This window comes from Ornithorhynchus anatinus, chromosome 1 (genome assembly GCF_004115215.2).
Source record: "Ornithorhynchus anatinus isolate Pmale09 chromosome 1, mOrnAna1.pri.v4, whole genome shotgun sequence".
NCBI lineage: Eukaryota > Metazoa > Chordata > Mammalia > Monotremata > Ornithorhynchidae > Ornithorhynchus > Ornithorhynchus anatinus.
The window spans coordinates 1,966,621-1,989,070 of NC_041728.1; the positions used below are offsets into that span (position 1 = coordinate 1,966,621).

General features: G+C 54.4%; 1 protein-coding gene across 3 annotated transcripts in view; it reads left to right on the forward strand.

The window, feature by feature from the left end:
• ERBIN (erbb2 interacting protein) overlaps positions 1 to 22,450 on the forward strand; it is a 149,514-nt gene that overhangs the window by 11,856 nt on the left and 115,208 nt on the right. Inside the window, exon 1 of one of the 3 annotated variants that reach the window (XM_029058880.2) lies at positions 10,057 to 10,145. The exons of the other annotated variants lie outside the window; for them this stretch is intronic. The gene's annotated coding sequence lies outside the window, so the exon portion shown is untranslated. Of the gene's footprint in view, positions 1 to 10,056; positions 10,146 to 22,450 lie in introns of those variants that run through there. 3 annotated transcript variants of the gene reach the window in all.

Sequence of the window (22,450 nt, forward strand, 5' to 3'; positions counted from 1 at the left end):
GAAGCGCTTCGTACGGGCCAGGGACCGTACTAAGCGCTGGGCTGGGTACGAGATCGTCAGGTTGGACACGATCCCTGTCCCCACCTGGTGCTCACGGTGTAAGTCAAGGGGAGCGGGATTTAATCCCCATTTTACAGATGAGGTAACTGAGGCCCAGGTACCTGCTCCAGGTCACACAGCAGGCAAGCGGTGGAGCTGAGATTTGAACCCGAGTCCCCGGGCTCTTTCCACTGGGTTACGCCGCCGCTTTGGGCCGTGCCCTCTAATTCTCTGTCCATTTAGAATCGAGGATTTCCCTTTGCCTCATGGCCTGGGAAGCGCTCTCCCTTCAAGTCCACCGGACCCCGGCACCCCCTGCCTCCCCGACCTCCAAAGCCTTTCAGAAACCCCACCTCCTCCAGGAGACTCTCCGTGATTATCTTTTCCTTCCCAGTGAGGTAGCCTCCCAACCGCGACCTCGGCCCCGTCGCATCACCTCCGCCCTTCACGCATCACTTTACGTTATTACTACTGTTATTTACGGGGCTCTTCTGTTTATTACTATTTATGGGGGCTCACGGTCTAAGCGGGAAAGAGAGCAGATAGGGGAGCCCCATTTGATGGGTGAGGAAACTGAGGCCCAGAGAAGCGAAGTGACTCGCCCAAGGCCACTCCCCCAGAGGGCGACCGGCAGAGCCGAGATTAGAGGCCAGGCCCTCCGACTCCTGGGCCCTTTCCATTAGGCCCCGCCGTTCCTCAGCATCTCTTCGGGGGCCTGCCGTTCCCGTCCCGGAGCTTCCCCCGTGGCGGCTCCTTGCCCGCGGTTGAGCTCTGCGGGCCCGGAGGAGGCCCCGCCAGGTACGTGGCCCTGTGAGCCAACGGCCGGCCCGTCAGCCTCGTTCTCGTCGCAGTGTGATAAATGTCCCTTTCAGCTTTCAGTCAGAAGCGACCGCTCAGGAAGTGCGTGCTTTCAGTTGAGAGTGTTTCACCGGCGGCGAAGACGAAAGCAGAATAATGAAGTCACCCAACCAGTATCTGGAATGGATTTTTCGGCTCATATTTTCACCCAGGGCGCCGGCGGGGGGGCCCAGTAGCGAAGATGAGATGCCGACGAATAGGCAGATTTCTTTTTTTATCATTCGTCTTCAGGCTGAGTAGCAGTTAGGTTGTTTTGGAGTGGGGGTGTTTTCGTTTGATTTTCCATGTCTCACTGTAGGGGAACTCCAGCGTCTCTAACTCTTATTACTGAGCAGCTGGCCTAGTCGAAAGAACACGGGCCCGGGAGCCGGGGGACCTGGGTTCTGATGTCGGTTCTTCCGCTTCGCGGCTGTGTGACCTTGGGCAAGTCGCGTGACTTCTCTGTGCCTCAGCTACCTCATCTGTAAAATGGGGATTAAAACTGTGACCCCCCCAGGTGGGACAGGGACTGTGTCCAACCCAATGATCTTGCCTCTGCTCCAATGCTTAGTACGGTGCCTGTACATAATAAGTACTTAAATGCCACAATTATTATTACTGCATTAATGCTAATAAGAAATTCGAATGCACCCTGTTCCGCCGTATTGCGTCTTTTTGACAGGTGTTGTGGCCGGAACGCCGCTAGGGAATTAGGGATGGTTTGTCCGACGCGGGCCTGTGTCGGGAGGAACGGCTTCCGTACCCGAACGTGGTCGGGTGAGGACGGCTGCGTGGTTTTCTTGCTGTGTGAGAATATGGTTGGACTTTGTTCCCTGAAACTGAGGGGCAGCTCCTCGTGGGCCGGGAGAGTATCCCTTCTCTGTTTTCTGCTTCCCAAGTGCTCAGTACGGTGCATCGTAACCACCGGGCGCTCAATAGATACCTTTACCTCTTCCGCCTGCTGCTGATTCTCTGAGCGGGCAGAGCACTGGGGAGTCCCGCCATCCGAGGGACCTGTGTAAAGATTTCACCTCAAATATTTAATTATCTATATTAATGGCTTTCTCCCCCTCTAGTCTTTGAGCTCACTGTAGGCGGGAATGTACCTGTTGTCATACTGTACTCAAGTGCTTAGGACAGTGCTTGGCACACAGTAAGTGCTCAATAAATAGGAGCGAATAATGAATGAATGAAGTAAAGCTCAGTAACTGAAGCGTGATTAGGCAGTTTTTGTTCACAAAAGAAATCGCATTAGGCTCTGGAGAGTGAACTTTTTTTTCCCCGTTTTAATCGGTTGAGGCTTTGGTGATTCTGTTTTTGTATTTATTTTTGTCCTCCTGCAGTTGCTTTGCAGATCTGCTCTCTAGCCACCAAATTAGGGTTTAGCAGGGATAATTGAATTGTCGTGGAAACCGCTCTTCAGGTTCCGTGGGTTTCTAACTCTGCCACCCAAGAGGCCGACTGAGCTCCTTCGGAATCTGCTCCGAGTTTTGCCTCGGTTTTTTTTTTTTTTTGTCCATCACCTGTCCCGTAGGATATTAGAAATAGATTGCAACAGATTTTCACTTGATCACTTTGTTGGTTTGTAAATGGAAAAAAAAAAACCCAAAAATAGTTTGCAGTTTTTACTCCTGACACTTTCTCCACAGTAATAGATCTGAAATAAGAAGTATTTTTGCTGGTTCCCTTGTCTTGTTCTATAATTCTTGCTCAATAAAACAAGATTGAACACATGGGTTCATTGGAATTTCTGTTAGCTTAAACCAGCTATCTTGGTTGGTTAAAAACAACACCCCAAAACCCGTCCACGCCCTTATTTTATTTGGTTTTCCCACTCGGTGTTATTTCACTTTTTGCTATATGAAGAATTGAGGGTCAGAGTAGGACTGATCGATCAATCAAGGGTATCTGTTGAGCGCTTACGATGGGCAGAGCACCGTACTAAGCGTTCGGGAGAGTCCGAGGCAGGAGAATCGATGGCGCCCCAAGGATGCCCCGTTCAGACCCCGAAATCGATATTCCCACGGTTCCCCAGTGAGTCTCCCAAGGGCTCAAGCAGCTTCTCCGAGCCCGCAGCGCGGGCACATTTCCCGATTCCCTTCGCCTCCTTCTAGTCTCCACACGCCTATTGGTTCCCACGGATCTGAGGGTGTGTCCCCACCGTTCATTTTGTCTCTGCTTCCTGTTGAACGCTTGCCGCATTTACTCAGAAACGGAAGATCTGCATCTCTACGCGATCTCGTGAAAGGCCTCCTGCTCATGATGTGGCTGTCTCCTCCCCACCCCCCAGCCCTCCCCCACCACCCACTTGGGCAAAAATGGGCAGTTCTGAAATTGAACTTGAAATAGGGTCGGCGGAAAGTGTTTACGTTCACCCGGTCTAAGGGAAATATGTAAAATGAGAAGAAATAATGTTTAAGGGCTTTCTCTCCTGGACTTTCAATGCAAGTACGTTTATCCGTTTGCTAAAAAATAGGCAATTTACCCCAGGAGACATAGGGGAGTAAAAAGGAGGGTCTGAGAAGAAATCCTTGGGCAAAAAAAAAATGCCCTTTTTCCTTTACTTTCCAGAAAGTCTGCAGAGACGGAAGTAGTGACTGCTGTGCTGATCGGGCTTTTCCATAATATGCTCGACGGCAGGGCGCCACCCCGTCGATAGAGCTCGTACTAGAGAAGCACTGTGGCTTAGTGGTTCCGCCACTTGTCTGCTGGGTGACCTTGGGCAAGGCATTTCACTTCTCCGAGCCTCAGTTCTCTCATCTGTAAAATGCGGATTATCACTGACCCCCTCGGGGGACGACCTGATTACCTTGTATCTACCCCAGCACAGTGCGTGGCACGTAGTGAGCGCTTAACAGATACCATCATTATTATAATTATTCCTCAGAACGGTGGTTTGCCTCTGCCCTCCTGGGAAGACTCGTCATATTCCCAAGTCCTGTTTCCCCAACGGGAGCCCAGAGGCCCCCGGGGGAAAGCTCTTTCTACGCCCGGCCTGGCAGGGGCCGCCCGGCCGCCCAGGGGATGGCACTGCTCCCGGGGGACCCCCGGGATCTTGGGTTGGATGGCGAGAAGCGAGATTCACGGGGCCCGCTCGGTCTCCGCACGGGGTGGGTTCCTGGGCCCGAGCGGCCGCTCCGGGGTAGAATCTGTGAGCCGTTGGTTGCACCCTGGCGTGAATCTTCTCCTCCGTGAAGATCCCCACGCCCGCCGGCGTTGACCCGGCCGGGGGACGGAGCTGGAAAGGAGATGCTCTCCTGGGAAGTTAGCGTAGTACCTCTGAGCGGGAATTGGATCTCTACCTTTTAAGCAGCCTCAGCCCCACAGCACTTAAGGACGAATCCCTAATTTATTTAGATTAAGCACCTCTCTTGCCCTCTAGACTGTAAACTCCTTGCCGGCAGAGAACGCCTCTGCCAACTCTGTTGTATTGTACTCTCCCAAGCGTTTAGTACGTTCTGGACATATCGGCAATTTTGGGGGATTAATGTCTGTCTTCCTTTCTAGACTGCGGGCAGGGGACCTGTCTACCAGTTCCATTGTCGCGTACCCTCCCGAGCCCTTAATAAGTGCTCTCTGCACACAGAAAGCACTCAAGTGCCACTGACTGATGAATTACCCAGCACAGAACTGCAACTTGGGTGATGCTGATGGGGTAGAGGAGCGAAGTTCATTCACTTCAACACAGATAACTGTGTTTTTGTTCTTGGAGAAGAACTCTGTCAAGACCTGAAAAGAGCTCAGGTCTGAAAACAAGAGGCGCTTCTAAATTAGGCCTTCGAGGAAAAATTCAGCATCAGTCAGAGATGTAGATGTTTATAGGCCTGTCTTCCCCCATTAGAGTGGAAGCTCCCTGTGGGCAGGGAATGGATCAGCTCTTTATTCCGTACTTCCCAAGTGCCTAGTACAGTGCCCTGCATCAGGTGGGAGCGCGGCGCGGGCTCAAACTGAGAAGAGTGTACACTCCTCGAGGGCAGGAAGGAATTTTCCCCTTTATCCTGTACGGTGCCCAGGACAACCCTCAGCAGAGAAAGGATATCTGCACAATCCTTAAATGATATCCCATTTATATATATTTTGTAAAGTGCATGACATTACGCACTACTTTGAGTATAAATTCAGATTTTCCTAAGGAAAAGACCTCAGGTTTTGTGTTTTGTTTGTTTTTTTTTTTTTTAACAAGGAATCCATCCCGAGGTAATGGGAAACAGTGTTCTCCGTATTTTCCAAGGTCACTTCCTGTTTCTTAGGCTCGGTGCAGAGAAGAGGGCTAAAGGGCAAACGTCAGACCGGCCCACTCCCAGCCAGGACTTTGCCTGGGTTCGGAAGGCTATCGCGCACGGTGCTTCCCCGCCCACGAATTCCGGAATCGTGCGTTACGTTTGCATTCGTCAGCGGAAGCAAAGGTGACTGGCAGGAGGGACGATGGGAGAGGGAGAGAAACTAGGAGAGGAGCTGGAAGAATGGGGGGAGAAAGTAGGAGTGAGAAAGTCAGCCCTCTGGTAGTTTCTTGAGGGCCGGGAACGCATCTACCGACTCTGTAATACCGTCCTCTCCCAGGCACACGCAGTAAGTTGGAGCGTGGGAGGCTGCGATCTGCCATTTTTGATGGGAACTAGGAAAGTTTTCAGTGGCGGTGGGGGGGAGCTCTCATATTTAATAGTTGCGGTATTTAAGTGCTTACTGCGTACGGAGCACTGGACTAATCGCCGCGGTGGATACGAGCAGATAGGGTCGGACACAATCCCTGTCCCTCTTGAGGCTCGCGGTCTTAATCCCCATTTTGCAGATGGGGTAACTAAGGCCCAGAGAAGTGAAGTGAGTCGCCCGAGGCCACGCAGCAGACAGGTGGCGTAGCCGGGAATAAAACTCACGACCTTCTGATTTCAGGCCCGTGCTCTATGCACTAGGCCACGTCGCTTCCTCTATTTGGAGAGAGATTTTGAAAGCCAGGGCGGCGACAAGCTCGTCGAGGACAGGGAACGTGTCCTCCAACTCTGTTGTATTGTCCTCTCCCAAACACTTAGTACAGTGCTCTGCATACAGTAAGGCGCTCAATAGCCACCATCGACTGAATCAGAACAAGGGGGACTAAGCCACGGCTTCCGGTCCTCGCTTCCCTCCTCTTCCACCGTCCTAAATTGGGTTTTGGGTGACTCAGAGCAGGGCCCACTACGGGCCCAGAGCAGCGTGTGGCCTGGTCGCCGGCTTCCCCTGCCCGTTCTTCACGCCACTCGCGTTTATCCTGGCCGGTGTCAACCGAAGAGGAAACAGTTTTTGACTCATAGCGCCGGTGGTGGTTTAGAAAACAGGATGGGAGAGAACCCTTGGGAAAGCAAAGTATTTCAAGTTGGTATCAGGAAGGATGAATAATAGTAATGACAATAGTAATAATGCTCACCATAATAATAATAATAATAATAACGTTGGTATTTGTTAAGCGCTCACTATGTGCAGAGCACTGTTCTAAGCGCCGGGGTAGACACAAGTGGCAGTGACAAGTGGCAGAGCCGGGAGTCGAACCCATGACCTCTGACTCCAGAGCCCGTGCTCTTTCCACTGAGCCACGCTGCTTCTCTATGTGTCAAGCACTGTTCTAAATGCTGAGTAGCTACCGTCTAATTAGTTTGGACACAGTCCCTGTCCCATTTGGGGCTCACAGTCTTCATCCTCATTTTACAGATGAAGTAACTGAGACCCAGAGAGGTTAAGTGACTTGTCCAAGATGGTGAAGATGTCGCTGATGCAGTCTCGGGGGTGTGGGGTTATCTGCAGCACCTGGTTTAGAGCCCTGGGCCTCGCCCACCAAACCGGCGGCATCTCGTCCGCGTTGGCTCGCGGCCGTGATCCAACCCGGGCATCCGTGGGGCGTCTCTGGAAGAACAGGGCAGTTGCCGGGTCCCGGTACAGGCTGCCACAATCTAAGCCCGTCCCCCTGCCCTCCCCAGCCACACAGGGGAAGAAGGCTGGGGTGGAGATAGCCTGAGAATCAATCACTGGGATTTATTCACTCATTCAAACGTATTTATTGAGCGCTTACTTCTAGAGGACGAGCTTACAGTCTTGAGCCGAGCGCTGTACTAAACACTTGGGAGAATCCAGTTCAGAATTAGCAGACACGCTCCCTGCCTATTAAAGCAGCGTGGCTCAGTGGAAAGAGCCCGGGCTTCGGAGTCAGAGGTCATAGGTTCGACTCCCGGCTCTGCCACTTGTCAGCTGTGTGACTGTGGGCGAGTCGCTTCACTTCCCTGGGCCTCAGTTACCTCATCTGTAAAATGGGGATTAACCGTGAGCCTCACGTGGGACAACCTGATCACCCTGTATCTCCCCCAGCGCTTAGAACAGTGCTCTGCACATAATAAGCGCTTAACAAATACCAACATTATTATTATTAAAGAGCTGATGTGCTAGAGAAACAGGCCATCCTCTCGGGCCCGTCCCTCGGGTCCCCTCTAATGCTTCCCAACCCCGTCGAACCCACGGCAGCTGCCAACTAGACCGTGGGGCGGTTGGCGCCGAGGCCCGGCCGGCCCCCGTGTCCACCCAGCTGACGGGGAGGTGGTCCCGCCTCTGGGCGTGCCTGCTTGCTGTCTGTCACAAGCTGCTGGAAACAGTGGATGGGTGAGGAGGAGATGCCTGGGGAGGGATGGTCTGCGCTCCATTTTATCGTTCCTTTTAGCTTCACATCCGCGACATTATTTCCCCACCCCGAATGATCTAACCAGGCTATAAAGGGTGGCGTCGACAGACCCAGCGAGCCGGATGCCCTGTGTGCTTCGAGCAAAACCGGGAGCATTGATCAAACCATTTTCTAAACTGGCCTTCCTGCTAGTTTATGCTGTGGTACACCATAAGCGCCCAGTGGATACGGTCGATCGATTGCCTTGTGCTCTCCCAACATCTGAGTACAGTGCTCTGCACACAGTAAGCGCTCTGTAAATACGACTGATGGATTGTTGGATTAATCGATCGGGCGGTTGGTACAGAGGAACCGGGTCAGAGGAGTGAGGTGATTTAAAGGGGTGACCAGCTTGATTGCGGCCAGGAACCTTCTCCGGACACCTGCCGTCATCTCCCCCTTCCTCCCTAAGGTGCTTGGATCCCACGTGGGGTCCCGTCAGAGGGGCAGGAGGGACGTGACGGCTGGTGCCAGGGGTCCAGCTGCCGAATACACGTTGGTCTTTAAGGCGCTTTGCCGGCCTGGCACCCGACTGGCAGTGTCCCATCCCGCGTGGCCTTCGACTCGGACTGTGCGCCTCCAGAACTGCCTTTGACCTCGGGGTTCATTCAGAAAGCGAGGCCCACCCCGTCCCCATTTTTCCTCTAGGAACCTGTGAGGAGGCCTGCCACGTTCTCCACCTCTTCCGCCATAAAGACGAGGGAGAGAGAGCGCGCTGGGTTTCTGGCTGCCTGCCCCTCTCCGTTTGGTGACTTTCCTGTCAGGTGCGCGTTGGAGCATCTCCTTTAGGGCTGAGGAGGGAGAAATCGGCCTGCTCTTTGCTCTGGACTCTAAGCTCACTGCGGGCAGAGAATGTGTCTGTTCTTGCGCACTCTCTCCCAAGCGCTTAGTACGGTGCTCTGCACACAGTAAGTGCCCAAATACGATCGATTCACTGACTCTGAAGGTGCGTCTCCCGCGGGCCGGCCTTGACGGGGGTTGGGAGCCACCCCCTGCTGAAACTTGGGTGGCTTTCGGCACGGTTCCTCCCCGGGAATTTCTCCAAAGGAGAACTTGGGGCTCTCCTGGACTGAGGTGACAGGAGAGGGAATGCTGTCACTTTTTAATCGAGCTTTTTGAAGTATCCCTCTTCGAAAATGGCCTTTCTCCCAGGTATCAAAATAGACGGTCGACTGAACGGTTAAATCGTCAGCACATCTCCTGAAAGGAGACATGCATTTTTTGCCCAGTCAGGAAAGCGGCCGCCTTAATAGGTTCTTACGTTCCCATGTATCGAAGGAAAGGGTGGGGTGAGACGTCTTAAACAGTTGCTTCTGCTGCTCTGTTTCCTTTTAGGTGACAGACATTCAAAAAAGCTGGAGTGAGTATATTGAATTACTCCTCCGATTGGGGAATTCCTGGCCAGCATCTCCCAAAATACTGGGTTTTTTGGAAGGGGGGGAGTTTACCTTTATTAAGATTGAATTTATACGAGGACCCCTCGAAAGCATTTTCTTGTCCCCTCTCTCCCTTGGCTGTGGGAGTGTAACCCTGGCTTTGGGAGCCTGAAATCAAGCGGTAATAGTCGTGCTTTGTGTTCAGCGCTCGCGACGCGTCTGGCGCCGTTCTAAGCACTGGGTCGGACACGGTCCCTGGCCCACAAGGGGCTCACGGTATTGAATTCCCATTTCACGGAAGAGGAAACCGAGACACAGAGAAGTGCAGTGTCTTGCCCGAGTTCCCACAGCGGGCAAGTGGCGGGGCCAGGATTAGAACCGGGGTCTCCTGACTGGGCCAGGCTGCTTCTCAGCCTGGAGGTTATATAGCTAGCCACGCGAGCAGTCTGGAAGCCAACAGTCATCGCCTCGGCGCTTGTGGGTGTTTAGGTGTTGGCTTTAGTTTGCGAGCGTGGGGAAGGGCTTTCAGGGGCTAGGCTGCAGAGAGCCCCCGGGGAAAGGGACAGGTGTCAAAGAGTCACGGAGTCCAGAAGGCCCACATTTAGGGGTTCTTCAGTCCCGGTGGGGAACTGGTGGGGGGTGGTGTCGTCAGAGAGCGGGCAAGAGCGGAGCAGATAGCTCCGAGGGTTTGCTGGCCGGACGGGCTGCCCAGGTAGTGCCTCACGATGTACGGACTTCAGGACTGCTGTCATTCACCTGTCTGCCTTCCTAAATGTCAAGGGACATAAGCGACTCAGTTAGGATTTTTCTCCCCTTTTGAAAAATCAAGCACCAACTTCAGACAAGAGTCTAATAGCCAACGGCGTGGAAAGGTTTTCCTAGATATTCAGATGTGTGATTTTTATTTATAATAATGTTGTATCCGTTAAGCACTTACTATGTGCACAGCACCCTTCTAAGCGCTGGGGTAGATACAGGGTCATCAGGTCGTCCCACGTGAGGCTCACGGTCTTCATCCCCATTTTCCAGATGAGGTAACCGAGGCCCAGAGAAGTGAAGTGACTTGCCCACAGTCACACAGCTGACAAGTGGCAGATTCCGGATTCGAACCCTTGACCGCCGACTCCCAAGCCCATGCTCTTTCCACTGAGCCACGCTGCTATTTATGCAAAGCTCCCAACCAAACCAGTGGCTGAATTCAGTAGAAGTTGTTGGTAAGCTCTTTTTTCTTCTCCTCCACGTGCCTCCTTTTGATTCAGTTTGGCGATGATGCTCCTGGATGAGACAGTAGCTATGAGTAAGCGCACAGTTAGAAGCTTATAGTGACCTAGTGGAAGGAGCACAGGCCTGGCACCGTAAGCTCAGAGGACCTGGGTTCTAATCCCGTCTCCGCCACTTGTCTGCTGTGTGACCTTGGGCCGGGTTCTTACCTTCTCCGTGCCTCAGTTCCCTCATCTGCAGAATGGGGGGGGGGGTTCAGGGCCTGTTGTTCCTCCTACTTAGACTGTGAGTCCCACGTGGGATAGTAATAATAATAATGGTATCTGCGAAGCACTTACTGTGCCAGGCGCCGGATCTGGTCATCTTATATCTACCCCAGCGCTTAGTAGTGTTTGACACAGAGTAAGCGCTAAACAGAGATCACGATTATTATTCTTACTACGACTCTACAGTTGTGTAAAGTGTAAGGAAGCCTTTCCTGTTGCCTCAGATTCAGAGAGGCAGCTCTTCAGACTCTGCGTGAGCCTGGCGTGCTTAACCGCGCCCTCGGTGACCACACTCCCGTGGCGCGAGGAGGGAGCGGAGGGGGAGAGAACTAGCCCTTTCCCACGTCAACGGCCGGGGCAGGCCAGGTCTGCAACCCTCCGGGTTGCCCTCTCCCCTCCAGCCCCTTTGGCGGCTCCTCCCCCGGAGACCCCAAGCAGCCGCTGTGGTGTCCTCGCTGCCCGAGGGAGAAAGGTGGCGGGTCGCCGACGGGCCGACGAGGCGGCTGCTCCGTTGCGTCGCGGGCTGCGGCCGAAGCGGCCTCAGGCTCGGCCCCCTAGGGTCCTCGCCGGTCTTCGTGCTGGGATCGTGGGCTGGTTGTGCTTGTCGGGTGGAAGAAGCCACTTGGAGAATCTAGCCGGCGCGCCGGTTTCGTGGCTGCCGACTCCGCTCTGTCGTACTCTCCCAAGTGCTTACTGCGGTGCTCTGCACGCAGCGAGTGCTCGGTGAATACCACCGATTGATGGAGAACCGCCTCATCGTTAGACTCCAGAGGGTCCGCGACGTGGAAGCAGCGGAGCGCTGGGTGGGTCGGCCGGGGCCCACAACGTTAGAGGGCGTGCAGACCACCCCCTCGGGTTCGTGGCAGCGACAGCCCGTTCCCCCTGCCCCGCCTCCAAACGCAGCGGTTACGGGCGGTGTCGGAGGGCGTCACCGTCACACGAGTCGACGGCCGATTTGCGAGTGTGAAAGTCCTCGCGTTAGACCGTACCCATTTTGTGGGCTTACGGACACCTAGCCCACAGGGACTTGAGAAACGCTGTGGGTGACGAAGCGCCTGCAGCTTGAGAAAAAGATGCAGTGGCTTTTTGGGGACACGGAAACTGGTGTGTTGTGTGTGCGTGTATACGTACGAGAGAAGTCCCCCCGCATCTAGGATCCCGAGGCCTAGATGAGGGATTGGTTCTTCTTTGGACCATCCCCCCTGCCAGTTTTTGGCAGCTGTATTTAGAGTGGATTATCCTGGCCGGGAAAGACGTGCTGTGGGGTGGGGATGGTGGGAGAGCAAAGATCCAGGAGATGCGGTGGCGGGAGAAGCGTTGAGTTCAGTCGTGAGGGGCCGTGGAGGATGTAGAAATGGGTTGCAGATGACCGAGCTGGTGACCCGGTAAATCCGCGGAGAAGACCAGGAGCTCCTCCTTGCGCATGTTTAATCTAGACTCTAGACTGTAAACTCATTGTGGGCAGGAAACGTCTACCAGCTCGGTTATACTGTCCTCTTCCAAGCGCTTAGTACAGTGCTCTGCACCCAGTAAGTGTCAATAAGTACGATTAATTGTCAGCGGGAGAAAGGTACCCACCACTTCCCTGCTGTGTGACCGTGGGCAACTCACTTCACTTCTCTGCGCCTCAGTTCCCTCATCTGAAAATGGGGATTAAGACCGTGAGCCCCATGTGGGACAACCTGATTGCCTTGTATCTACCCCAGCGCTTAGGACAGTGCTTGACAGGTGCTTAACAAATAGCACAGTCGTTGTTATTAAGAAAATAAATGTTCCACAGATCGTGTGAGATGCGGGCGTGGAGAAGAGGAGCTCAGGCTAGGCTGGAGAGCTAAAGCTGAGACTCCGTGGGTGCAGATAGGAAGGTTTGGAAGCCACGAGGGAGACTCAGGCGACCAAGGGAGTAGGTATAGATCTGATTCGGTAGCCACTCCCTTGCCCCCCGCAAGGCTAACGCGGGTCCGGCTGGCGGTCGGAGGCTGGGCGGTGGGGTGAGGCCCAGGGCGCCACAAAAATGGGTTTTCGTTTTCCCTAATTCCATAATGTTTATTATGAATACACCGTAATTGACCTTTGGGGCAGGCTCAGGATGCCTTTTCGTTTATGATTAAGCATTCCTGTACCCTGCCCTTTCGATTCTCAAAATGACTCACCTGATAGGCGATTGGGGTACTTCCTTTGTGCCTGAGGTTGGCCGAAAAGATGCTGAATTACCCGTGCGCTCTTCGACGTCGATGACGTCCTTTGATGGCGCGATTAACGCTACAGTTATCGCTGGGGAGCGCCGGCATTTTAAATTCTGGGACCAGGAGCTTCAACCCGGAATTTGCTCCTCTCCCCAAGTGCCGTGAGTAATGGGGTTCACGGGATCTGGTCTCGGAAGACCGTGGTCGACCGGATCGTATCCTCCCTTGGAGGTTGCATGGGGTCTTGGCGGGTTGTGCGGAGCGTGGGTAGAAAACCCGATGAACTCGTCCAACCCGATAAACCGGGATCTACCCCAGTGCTTAGTACGGTGCCTGGCACCTAATGAGCGCCTAGCAGATACCAGGAAAAACCATACCCTACCAAATACCGCGTCGGCTGCGTGACCTCGGGCAAGTCACTTTGCTTCTCTGTGCCTCAGCTCATCTGCAAAATGGGGATAAAGACTGTGAGCCCCAAGTGGGACAGGGACCGTGTCCCACCTGACTACCTCGTACCTACCCCAGCGCTTAATACAGCGCCTGGCACAGTAAGTGTGTAACAGATGCCATTAAGCAAACAGAAAGCAAGCTGGCTTTTCACGGCAACTAGACGATGTCCTCTCTTCCCGAGGAAGTAGCTCTTCCACCGCAGTTGGCATGACCACCCAAAGAACGCGTCATCGTGATCACAGTTAAATATTTATTAAGGGCACTCACTCTACAACCGTAAGCCAAGCACTACGGGGCCACCGAGGCAGTGAGCTCGGAAAGGGTGGAAGAGATAGAAAAGCCGAGGTCCCCTGCCTCTCACTCGCCCGGGTCTGCTTCACCCAAGGCAGATTAGATCCGAACCCTACGTGAGCGGATTGATTCCGCTCATCCGAGGGTTACACGGGCGCCTTCTGAGAGCCAGCGGGAGAGACTTCCCTTTCGGGCCGGCGTCGATAGGCGTAAAAGGCAGATTAAGGTTAAGGTCCGCCGCCCCTGACCAGATAATGGACCGAAGCCCGTCCAGGGAGCGGCACACCCTCTTCGCCTTCGTTCCCGGGGCCGGAGGAAGAGGTGGGGAGGGTGCCGTGATCGGTTTCTGCCGTACTCGGCCCTATCTTGGGCGGGAACTTAGGCCGGGAAAGGTCCGCCCCGTCGGAGGATCCGGGAGATAAGGAGGTCCTGTGAGGAGAGTTCACCGTCGGCCGGTTTCGTGGGCGGAGGTGACCGTCGGCAGGAACGTGGTTTTCCGGGGATGAGCTCGGGAGGAACGCTCTGTTACGGGTTCGGTTCGAGCGCCGGCACGTTCCGTCGACGTCCCGGGGGGTGGGGAGTGGAGGTGGCCTTCGGGGGATCTGAGGAGCCTTGAATCCTCGAGAATTAGCTACCCAGAGGTGGTCCACTCAGTCCTTTCCCATCCCCCGAAAGGCGGAAAAGGGGGCCGGGTTGTGCCCCTCCCTGCACCTCAGGGAGACCTGACGGAGATGAGGCAAATAATAATGAGAAAGGAGGCATTTGTTCAGCGCTTACTGTGTGCCGAGCACTGTATTAAGCCCCGGGGAGGGACAGGTTAATCAGGTTGGACCCAGTCCCTGTCCCCCGTGGGGCTCCCAGTGTAAGGGGGAAGGAGAACGGGCCTCGTACAGGTGATTCCAGAGTGAACTGGGAACAGCGGAAGGTGACGTTCAGCCATTTGGGTAAACTGCAGGTCTGTGGGGGAGGGAGGGAGTCTTTCTGTTCTGTTTCGTTCTCCACTTGAGCAAGTAGTAGTTTCTGGTGGCGAGGTGTGGTGCTGTCAGCGATCCTGCAGCTCCCTTACCTGCTCTGACCTGCTCGGCCAGTCGAGCCGAAGCCTTTCGGCAGCCCAGCGCGCCTCCCCCCTCCCCTCCCCCGGCCCCGGGAGCGGGAAAGCTCCCGGGAAGTGGGGCTGGAGAGGGCGCCGCGCCTCACCGGGAACGGGGCTACTTCCCAGGCGTTCCCCCGGTCCGTCGCTCCGCTTCCCGCTTGTCGGTGGACTTGGGAGGCGGGCCGGCCTCTTGTCCCGGTTTTCCTGATGCGTGAGGGGGTCCGGTGTCATCACGTTTCCCCCGAACGGGAGCGGGGGGCGGTGCGGGGAGAGAGCGAGAGGTGTGTGTTCGTGCGTATGCGTCCGGCTCGTCGAGGTGTAGGCCAGGTGTAGGCCTGCCTGGTTCAGAATCACCCTCCCTCGAGGCCCACCGTACCCGAGGGCTGCCCTTTAATGGTGGTATTTGTTAAGCGCTTACTACGTGCAAAGCACTCTTCTAAGCTGTTGGGGGGAGATACAAGGTGATCAGGTTGTCCCACGTGGGGTTCCCGGTCTTCGTCCCCATTTTACAGATGGGGTAACTGAGGCCCGGAGAAGTGAAGTGACTTGCCCAAAGTCACACAGCTGGCAAGCGGCTAGTGGCCGTGTGCCCTGGTAACTACTGTGTGGCTGCCTCAGTCGCGGAGGGGTGTGTCCTTGGTGAGACGCCTCCCCTCTTCTGCCCACCCCACCACCCCATCGGGGAAAGGGCTGGAGGACAGGGCGGCCGCAGAAGATTTTGGGAGAGTCCCTGAGCCACGTCGGGGTTTCCGTACGGCTCGTGATCCACCAAGTGGGCTGTGGTCTGGGAATACCGCTCTCCGCGCTTCCGCTGTGGAAACGCTCTCCCGAGCACTTGGGAGAGTGCAGTAGAACAGTTGGTAGACACTTTCTCCGCCCCCCCCAGGAGCTTTCGGTCTAGAGGGGGAGACGGCCACGACTAGAAATAAATAGACTCCGGAGATGTACGGAGGTGCGTAGGGTTCCTCGTGAGGGGGCGTGATCGGAGCGTGGGGGTCAGGTCCGTTGAGTCCGACACGAGAGGTCTGTCAGGTGAAGGATTTTCCTGTGGGAAGCGGAAGCGACTCTCGTCGGCGATGTGAATCGCGACGGGTGGGGGGCCGTCCACGGGAGATGGAAGGGGGCACGGCCAGTCCATGGGGAGGGTTTTCAGAGGCACCTTTGGCGACATAGGTGATCCCAACTGGCGAATAATAATAATGATGATAATACTAATAATGTTGGTATTTGTTAAGCGCTTCCTATGTGCAGAGCACTGTTCTAAGCGCCGGGGTAGATAACAGGGTCATCAGGTTGTCCCATGTGAGGCTCGCAGTTAATCCCCCTTTTACAGATGAGGTAACCGAGCCACAGAGAAGTGAAGTGACTCGCCCACAGTCACCCAGCTGACAAGTGGCAGAGCTGGGATTCGAACTCATGACCTCAGACTCCCAAGCCCTGACTCTTTCCACTGAGCGACGAATGCGGATGAAGAAAGCAGAGGACAGACTTGGTAGTTGAAGAAAATGAACTACCAGAGTGCAGAGGGAATCTGAAGCCCAAAATGAAAATGCTTAGAGCTTTGGAACTGGTGTGCTTGTCTCGGACGGTCAAATGGGCCAAACGTTGTTACGGAGAGTAAGATTCATTCATTCAGTCCTGTTTATTGAGCGCTTACTATGTGCAGAGCACTTCAGTAAGCGCTTGGAATGGACAGTCGGGCAACAGATAGAGACCATCCCTGCCCAGTGACGGGCTCCCGGGCTAAATGGGGGAGGCAGACAGCAGAGCGAAACAAAACGGAACAAAAACATGACAACATCATCAAGAGAAATTGAATCGGGGGAGGTACACCTCATTAACACAATAAATAGGGTAACAATATATACAGATGAGCGCAGATTGGTGTTGCCTCTAAGAGGGTGAACTCCAGGGGCCAGGAAAATGCAGGGTGGACCCGCAGAAAGCAGGGCAACCGGGAAAAGGGCAAAGTTCACTTATTAAGTTGTATAAATAAACAAGTGATTCACTGCATAAAACATGCAGCGTCTGGTGTGGCTGTAGGGAAGGTATGCTCCGGGATGAGAAATTATTTTATTGGTGTATTCTTCTTGGCCCCGAACTGAGCAGACAGTTGTGTGGGGCTGCAGGATGTTAGCCTTTATGGACCTCTCCTTCTGTAATTTATTTTAGCGCCTGTCTTCTCCCCGCTAACCAGAAGCTCCTGGTGGGCGGGATCGTGCCCACCTACTCCGTATCGGACCCTCCCGAGCGCTTAATACAGTGCCCTGCGTGCAGCAAGCGCTCAGTAAATACCGTCGATCCGTAGACAGGAGCACCCGGTGGCCGCCGGCTGGGGCCGAATCAGGCAATCGGCGGTATGTATTGAGGGCCAAACTGTGCGGAGCACTGTAGTAAGCGCTTGGGGCGTACAACGTAACAGAATCGGTCGGCCCCGGATGCAGAGTTGGCCGAGGCGGCACCCGGCAGCCGTCTTAGCCGCTTCCGTCATCGTAAACCCAACGAGGTGGGGCCTTCTCCCGGGCCGGCGCAGAAGTGGGGATCGAGTCTTTCTTCTGATCCCTTCCGAGGAAACGAGTTTTTCCCGTTCATCTGTACAGTCGCATGAACGGTTTTAAATTTTCCGTTTGGGTTCCGGGGCTGTTTATTTACCAGCTGTCTCCTCGAGATCTCCAGAAGCGTGGAGCGTGGCCGGTGACAGCGCCTCCCAGCACGTGGGCTGTACCCCTCTCTGGCACGGAAGCTGTAGCGAGGACTCCCCGTCCCACGGTGACCTTCATCTGGGACCGGGACTTTATCCGACCTGATTCTCTTGGATAATAATGATGTTAAAGCGCTCACTATGTGCGAAGCACTGTTCTCAGCGCTGGAGGGGGATACAAGGTGATCAGGTTGTCCCAAGGGGGCTCACAGTCTTAGTCCCCAGTTTACAGATGAGGTAACTGAGGCCCAGAGAAGTGAAGTGACTTGCCCAAAGTCACACAGCTGACAAGCGGCGGAGGCGGGATTCTGACCCATGACCTGTGACTCCCAAGCCCGGGCTTTTTCCACTGAGCCACACTGCTTCTCTATAATGATGGTGTTTGTTAAGCGCTGTGTGCCAAACCCTGTTCTAAGTGCTGGGAGAGATACAAGATGATCAGGTTGTCCCCCCGTGGGGCTCACAGTGTTAATCCCCATTTTCCAGACGAGGGAACTGAGGCCCAGAGAAGTGAAGTGACTTGCCCAAAGTCACACAGCTGACAAGCGGCGGATCCGGGATTAGAACCCACGACCTCCCACTCCCAAGCCCGGGCTCTTTCCGCTGAGCCACGCTGCTTGGATCTTCCCCAGCGCTCAGTACAGCGCGTGGCACGTAGTAAGCCTTTAACGGAGACCTCAGTATTGCTGTCTGTCTCCCCCTTCTAGACTGTAAGTTCGTTGTGGTGAGGGGATGTCACTGTGGGTTGTTGTGTCGTGCTTTGCCAAACTCTTAGTGCAGTGCTCTGCACACAGTAAGCGCTCAATAAATACGAGTGAATGAAAGAATAAATAACTTTCCCATCATTCTCGTATGCCGCGGGACGCCCTGTCCTCATTTTCCATCTTCCCTATTTGGGGTTAATCACCTTGGACTCCGGCCTCTCTCAGCGAAATTTTGTGGGTTTTGATTTTGAATGGCATAATAATAACTGGTATTTTTTAAGAGCTGGTGAAGGCACAGGCCCCGTACTAAGCGCTGGAGTGGATACAAGCAAATCGGCTTGGACACGGTCCCCGTCCCCCGTGGGGCTCAGGGTCTCCATCCCCATTTTCCAGATGAGGTGACTGAGGCGCGGAGAAGTGAATTGACTGGCCCAGAGTCACACGGCAGACAAGTGGCAGAGCAGGATTAGAACCCTTGACCTTCTGATTCCCAGACCCGTGCCCTGGCCCCTACGCCATGTCGCTCTGTGATGTAGAAACACAGTCCTCTGACGGGAAGCTCGTGTGGGCAGAGAACGTGTCTGCCGACTCCATTAAAGTGTCCTCTCCTGAGCGCTTAATACAGTGGTCTGCACACGGTAGGTGTTCGGTAAATACCATCGAACGATTGGTGCTATTCAGTTCATTCGGTCGTATTTACTGAGCGCTTACTGTGTGCAGAGCACTGAACTAAGCACTAGGGAGAGAACAGTGCAACAGAGTTAGCAGACGTGGCTCGGTGGAAAGAGCCCGGGCTTGGGAGTCCGAGGTCATGGGTTCGAATGCCGGCTCTACCATTTGTCAGCTGTGTGACTGTGGGCGAGTCACTTCACTTCTCTGTGCCTCAGTTACCTCATCTGCAAAATGGGGATGAAGACTGTGAGCCCCACGTGGGACAACCTGATTCCTCTGTATCTCCCCCAGCGCTCAGAATAGTGCTCTGCACATAGTAAGCGCTTAACAAATACCAACATTATTATTATTATTATTATTATTATTCCCCACCCGCAGGGAGCTTACAGTCTCGGCCAGGATTCTCACTCTTACCGTTGTTCTGTAGCGAGAACCGTCAGCTTTCTCCGAATTGCATCTGTTTGCCTTTTAGCAATCTCGAAATGAAGTCCGAAGCGACACCACCGATCACGTTTTGATGGCCGATCGTATTTCCTGGAGAGGAACGCTTATTTTAGAAAGCCTCCCGAGTTTGGATGATGCTTCTCCTGTTTCGGAATTCGATGGAAATACACAGAGCTGCTAAGTTTAGATACTGCTGGTAATTTTCAGTTTCATGTGAATGTTAGATTAGTGAGAATTGGTCAGAGGATCTGTTTTGAAGCCTCTTCTGCAGACGCGGGGAATAGCAGTCTATACATTTATTACTATTGTGGTATTTTGTCGAGCGCTTACTGTGCCGTCGAACACTGTGCTGAGCGCTGGAGTAATCGGGTTGGACCCAGTCCCTGTCCCACATATGGCTCACAGTCTGAGTTTCTCAATCTACTCAGGATTTTCATAGGAAGTTGAGTGGGAGTGATTTTTCTCAGCCTACAGTGAGTAACAGTGTCACAAACACTTCTCGTTTGCGATGCCAAGCGTGTAAAACCATAGAGGAGGAAGTACACGTTCTCCGGAAGCGCCAGAGCGGCGTATATTCCCAGGCAGTGTGGAAATCTGGGTCGTTTCTGCTGTAACTGAATCTGTTGAGTGGGGTTTTTTTTTTTTTTTGGTGGTTTTTCTTTTTCATCACCCGCATTTTAGAGCAAGGGGCCTAGGAAACACTGCTGCCCCGAAGAAGAACTTCCAGATTTTCTCCGGCGGTCGATTCTCCGTCCCCTAAAAACCTCCTCCCGCTGTGGCTTCATCCTTGGCAAACTCGGAGTGGGATGCATCAGAAGTCAGTGGAAAATGGAGACTTTTCATAAGTCGAAAGACTGTATTGGGTAAACGTCGAGGAGCGGCTCGTACTTTATAGTGCTTCGTAACTGGGTTTTGTGTGCGTGTCCGTCTGGGTCGATCGGTCCGTCGGCAAAATCCCAACCTGGACGGAGCCCGCTCTCCTTCGTCGGTCAGTCGTATTTATCGAGCGCTTGTCGTTGGCAGAGCGCGGGACTAAGCGTAGGTGATCTTGTCTGTCCGTCTCCTCCGATTAGACCGTAAGCCCGACAGAGGCCGGGGACCGTCTCTATCTGTGACCGATTTGTACATTCCAAGCGCTTAGTACAGTGCTCTGCACATAGTAAGCGCTCAATAAATACTATTGAATGAATGAATGAATGATCTCCTGGAGCTTAGTTGCTTTGGAGTTACAGGAGGCTCCCCTGATCCGTGAGAGGCAACGGACTCTCTCTGACTTTTGATCCCACCCTGCCTTCTTTTGGCGGGACCCGAGGGGCGAGGGGGTGGGAGATGACCACCTCTTGTTATTGTAACTCTGCCTACCGGCCTCGGATGGCCGTTCCTCTGCTCTTTTCATCTGCAGAGTCAGGGTAGAAGGAAACAGACGGTAGGATCTTGATTTTGGTGATCCTTTCGGAACTGAGTCCAGTCCAGGGCAGCTGGGAAATCCAGCTCCCCCCTGCCCATTTTGTTGTTTCCCCTCGCCCCCCCCCCCCCCCCCGAAGTCTAGGGAGCTGTGCCGCCAGTCCAGAAAATAATAATATTGGTATATGTTAAGCGCTTACTGTGTGTCAAGCACCGTTCTAAGCGCTGGGGTAGATACAAGCTAATCAGGTCGGACACAGTCCCTGTCCCACATGGGGCTCGCGGGCTTAATCCCCATTTGACAGATGAGGGAACCGAGGCCCAGGAAAGTGAAGTGCTAAGGTCCTAACAACAGTCGCGTGGCGGAGCCGGGACTAGAACCCAGGGCCTTCTGACGCCGAGGCCCACGCTCTATCCACTAGGCCACGCTGCTTCATCACTTCATCCCATCATTACTGTGACTTCCGGGGGCAACCGGGGGCACCCTGGCCACCCACGGAGGAAATCCGAGTGGGGGACGGTGAGGGGTGGCGTTTGGGTCGGTGGCATTGCTCCCGGATATCACGGACGGGCCACCGGGCCCCTGTCGGCGCTCCCACGGTGCTGTTTCTGGTCCGTCCCGGGAAGAGCTGCGGACACGTCGGAACTCCATGGGCCCGGGCACCGGTCACAGATTTCTTTTCAGTCCTTGCCGGGCTGGGCGGGCCGCCCCAGGTCACCGAACCGCTCCCCAAACCCCCGGAGCGGCAGAACCAACTCCCATTGAGTCAGTGGTATATATTGAGCGCTTACCGTGTGCAGAGCACCGTAGGAAGCCCTGGGGAGAATACAGTACAACAGAGCTGGCGGACACGGTCCCCGCCCGCAACAAGCTGACAGTCCAGTCTCCCTGCAGCAGTCCCTTCCTTCCTGCTCGAGATGAACCTTTTCTATCCTCTGATGGTTCCCCCAGGGTTATTCCACCGGGATCACCATCTGAGACCCCCTGGACACCAGGAGAGGCCCGGGGGAAGATGAGCCGCGACGGACGGACTTGCAAATCCGGGTCGGAGGGGTGGGAAGGCGGGGCGGTCACTGGCACCTCCGGTCCCAAGTCTTCGTGCCGTCGGGACTCGGTGGACCGTGCCCCGGGGACGGGTGGGGGAAGAGGGGTCCGGGCCGTCGAGAGTTTCGGACCGGCCGTCCTGCCAAGCGCCGTGGAGCAAAGCTCTGGGTCTCCCGTGTGACTGAGATGAGGAGGAAGAAGAGGAAGAGGAGGAGGGCAGAAGTTTGCCCTAGGCTGCCCGGAGTCCCGGAGGGGCGGAAGCGGAACTGCTGGCCGGTGCAGTAGTGATGCATCGGTACGTTCCTCAAACTGTGTTCCTTTCCCTTCCGCCTTCTCCTCCGCTCACTTGAGATAGGACTGGACAGACCCCCCCCCCCCCCACCAGCGAACGGCCCCTTACAGTCGACGGCCTGGTTTGCTTGCCCCTAAAGTGACGGCTAGGAAGCGTCTGGGGAATATCCCCGAAGCGGAAGATGATGAAAAAGGAACAAATGCGTGAAGTGATTAAGGGGACCCCCTGCTATACAGTCCTGGGAGTCTTTCGGAGGCCCCAGCTCGGCTCTCTAGCTAAAATGTGGAAATCCAGGTCTTTCTGCTAGTTTTCCGTAAGTCGTCGTGTCAGCCCCCGGGAGGAAGTGGACCGGGACCCTCTTCCTTCCGAAGTATGCGGATGCGGAAGATTTGCGCCGCAGTTTCCCTTTGGCCGAGGGCTCCTAGCCATCGGGATTGAATTTTTCATTTCTGGAGGAGAAGAGTTTTTCTCCTCTGTCTTCCCTTGTGTTCTATTGCAATCTGGGAAGTAGTTGGCGGAGGGGCGGGGAGGGGGAGGGGTGGCGCCCTCGAACGGGGAATTTCTTTGACTTAAGGCCGCATTCATTCCGCACACAGTAAGCGCTCAATAAATACCATTGATTGATTCATTCCAGTCCGTTTTCCTATCTGGAGGGGACAAGGCTCTGCAATTGGTTGCCAATTCACTGCAGTGTACTCAAGATAATAGTTCTTCAGTTGAGAGACGTGAGCACGAAGTTACATTTCATGC